Below are 3,954 nucleotides of genomic sequence, written 5' to 3'. Positions count from 1 at the left end.
TTGGTGCTTAGAAAAGGTAGCTCTAGGGATGCCTGGGTGGCTCAGTCAGTTAAGCATTCAACTCTTGATTTCAGCTAGGGTCATGATCTCAGGGTTGTGAAATCAAGCCCCTCGTTGGACTCCATGATCAGCATGGAGTCTACTTAGAGATTCTCCCTCCTCCTCTCCCTCTGCCTCTCCTCCTGCTGACTCTCTCTCTAAATAAATAAATGAATTAGTTAAAAAAAGAAAGAAAGGAATGGTAGCTCTAGGCTCCTATGATTCTTATCATCCAATTTATTTTTGTTTTTTGCATTGCATATCCTACAGTATCAAGTCAATCCTGGGTTATACAGATAAGCAGATCCAAATGCTAAGGCATTTTTCAATTTCCTTTCAAACTTTAGTCTTCAGTTGACTCATTCAAAAGCATAAGAATGAGGTAGTAATCATATTTGTTTCAAAGTTAAAAATTAAGAATATCTAATAAATGCTTGATTTTGTAAGAATAAATATAAAAGTGAGACAAAGAAGTATAGCCCAGCAATTCCATTCTTACACGCGTACCCTGGGGAAGCTCTCACACATTTGCCTAAGGAGATGTGCACAGCCACATACCCACTGCACCGACCTTTGTACAAATGAAACATTGTAAACAACTTATATATCCATCAAATGAGAGAAGGATAAATTCATTGGGGTATATTCTTACAACAGTATTACTGCACAGCGATTAAATAAATGACATAGGGATGATTTAGTAGCCTGAATAAATCTTCAAAAAAAAAAAGTTGAGTGAATAAGGGAAATGATCAGAGGATGCTGCAGAAAGATATATTTAGCAAAATATTATTTACCTGGCTTAAAAACAAAAATATGATGCCACATTTTAAATATTGGCCTGTGGACCATACATTTATGCTAAAACATTAAACTAGAGATGTAGAAGATACACAGCAGCTTCAGAATAGCATTAACCGGAGGTGGGAAGAAGAGGCAGAGAGGGAAGGAAATGGAACAGAGTAGAAGAAATTGCATCTGTAGTGTTTTGTTTCTTTAAAAAATTAAACAACTTTTAAAGTTAATATTTATTCTATCTGGGTAATACATACATAAGTGTTGATTATACTATTATCTGTATCTTTGTCTATTTTTGAGATATTTCACATCTCAAATGATATAAAATGATATTTTATAGAATATATACATATGTAAAATACATGTATCTCCCATGATTTGTATGGTTATATATTATAAAACTATTACTCTATTGCAAATGTTCATATATTTGTACATATACAATATAGGAATACTTATGAAAGATACTTTACATATAAAAGATATATAAAATATATAATGTATTCAATAAATATATATAATGCAAAACGGGAACATTACAGTGCTCACTTCAGTAGTGCATCTACTACAACTGGAATAATACAGAGAAGATTAGTGTGGCCCCTGAGCAAAGATGAAAAACTCGTGAAGCATTCCAAATTTATGAGTATACTTATCGTGATGAGCACTGAGCAATGTATAGAACTGTTGAATCACTATACTGTACACCTGAAACTAATATAATACTAGAATTAAAAAATTTTTAAAAAGAGAGGGAAAATGACATAGTACATAACATACATTACAATCAAATGAGAAACAACAGGAAACACCCCCAAAATAATATGATAGCATTCTGAGAGATGTTATACATTTCCCTGTTATCACCTGTCCTTGCACCAGTAGCTAATGATATATACAGTATCATATAGATATGGTGAGGGCAGAGCTGCAAACTTTCCAAATTAATGTTGCATTTGCAAAAAGTTCATATAGGTGAATGAGATGGCAGGTTAATTCTGAGCTCTGCATTGCAGTAGCTGCAGTAACAAATAAGACCTGACATCAATCTTGTGTTTCCTATGCACCAGCCTGTTACCTATTTAAGTTCATTCACTTCTTTTTTTAATATATATACATATTTTTTATTATTGTTATGTTAATCCCCATACATTACATCATTAGTTTTTGATGTAGTGTTCCATGATTCATTGTTTGCGTATAACACCCAGTGCTCCACGCAGAACGTGCCCTCTTTAATACCCCTCACCAGGCTAACCCATCCCCCCACCCACCTCCCCTCTAGAACCCTCAGTTTGTTTTTCAGAGTCTATAGTCTCTCATGGTTCATCTCCCGCTCCGTTTTCCCCCCTTCATTCTTCCCCTCCTGCTATCTTCTTCTTTTTTTTTTAACATATATTATTTGTTTCAGAGGTACAGATCTGTGATTCAACAGTCCTACACAATTCACAGTGCTCACCATAGCACATACCCTCCCCAATGTCTATCACCCAGCCACCCCATCCCTCCCACCCCACCCCCCACTCCAGCAACCCTCAGTTTGTTTCCTGAGATTAAGAATTCCTCATATCAGTGAGGTCATATGATACATGTCTTTCTCTGATTGACTTATTTCACTCAGCATAATATCCTCCAGTTCCATCCACGTCATTGCAAATGGCAAGATTTCATTCCTTTTGATGGCTACATAATATTCCATTGTATATATATACCACATCTTCTTTATCCATTCATCTGTCGATGGACATCTTGGCTCTTTCCACAGTTTGGCTATTGTGGACATTGCTGCTATAAACACTGGGGTGCAGGTGCCCCTTCAGACCACTACATTTGTATCTTTGGGGTAAATACTCAGTAGTGCAATTGCTGGATCGTATGGTAGCTCTATTTTCAACTTTTTGAGGAACCTCCATACTGTTTTCCAGAGGAAAGAGAAATTAAGGAGTCGATCCCATTTACAATGGCACCCAAAACCATAAGATACCTAGGAATAAATCTAACCAAAGAGGCAAAGAATCTGTACTCAGAAAACTATGAAATACTCATGAAAGAAATTGAGGAAGGCATGAAGAAATGGAAAAACATTCCATGCTCATGGATCGGAAGAACAAATATTGTGAAGATGTCAATGCTACCTAGAGCGATCTACACATTCAATGCAATCCCCATCAAAATACCATCCACTTTTTTCAAAGAAATGGAACAAATAACCCTAAAATTTGTATGGAACCAGAAAAGACCCCGCATAGCCAGAGGAATGTTGAAAAAGAAAAGCGAAGCTGGCGGCATCACAATTCCGGACTTCCAGCTCTATTACTAAGTTCACTCACTTCTTACAAAGCTACATGGGTTAGGTATTACTACTGCGCCCATTTCCCAGATGAGGAAGTGTATCACAAAGAACACAAGCAATGTGCCCTATCACACAGCTGGAAAGCACTAAAGCCTCATCTGAATCAGGCCCTCTGGCTCTAAAGTCTAGATTCCTAACTAAAGAGTTCATTTGGCAGCTTCACTCACTTTCACTGGGGCTTTCCAACTACCTTATGCAAGTTTTAAAAATAAAATACAGGGAGGTGCCCAGCTGGCTGAGTCTGTAGGACAAATATTCTTACTTCGGGTTTCTAAGCTCCAGCAATTAGCACGGAGCACACGTCTCCCCCACCGCTCGGGCAAAAACATTTAGAGCATAGGAGTGTGCCTCGGCTTGACCCCGGCCTGGCCATGTTCCAGGAAGGCAAAGCTGCGGCGCACTGGGCGGCTTTAAGCGGATGACCCTGGCAGACCGAAGCCAACTAACTCGCAGGTGCTCACCGGGGTTTGGGCTCGCTCCCTCCAACCGCAGGCCGTGGTCCTCCAAGTTCAATTCCAGCCTCCCCGAAGCAGCCCGGCGGCGCACCAGGCCCAGCAGAGCGGCTCGCAGCGCCTCTCAGACCTGTTCTCTTGTCGGGAAAGCGGCGTGTGGAGGGGGCTGGGAGGTCAAGGAGGCGCCGTGACCACCGCTGACCCGCCCGCGCCGGGCATTGGAGGCTCCCGGCCCCGCCGCGTCCGTGGAGTGTGCGCCTGCGCGTTGTCGCCCTTGAGCCATTTTCAAGGTGAAAATGAGTGAGCGCCGCG

The 3,954-nt window shown here is 40.4% G+C and overlaps 1 pseudogene; it reads left to right on the top strand.

The window, feature by feature from the left end:
• The first annotated feature begins 1,380 nt into the window (after positions 1-1,380).
• On the top strand, positions 1,381-1,481 carry LOC123326076 (annotated as a pseudogene).
• Positions 1,482-3,954: the final 2,473 nt, after the last annotated feature.

The sequence above is a fragment of the Neomonachus schauinslandi genome, chromosome 10, assembly GCF_002201575.2.
Source record: "Neomonachus schauinslandi chromosome 10, ASM220157v2, whole genome shotgun sequence".
NCBI classification, from domain to species: domain Eukaryota; kingdom Metazoa; phylum Chordata; class Mammalia; order Carnivora; family Phocidae; genus Neomonachus; species Neomonachus schauinslandi.
Note: the sequence above shows the minus strand (reverse complement) of the source record. Positions and strands in the feature narration are given on the sequence as shown.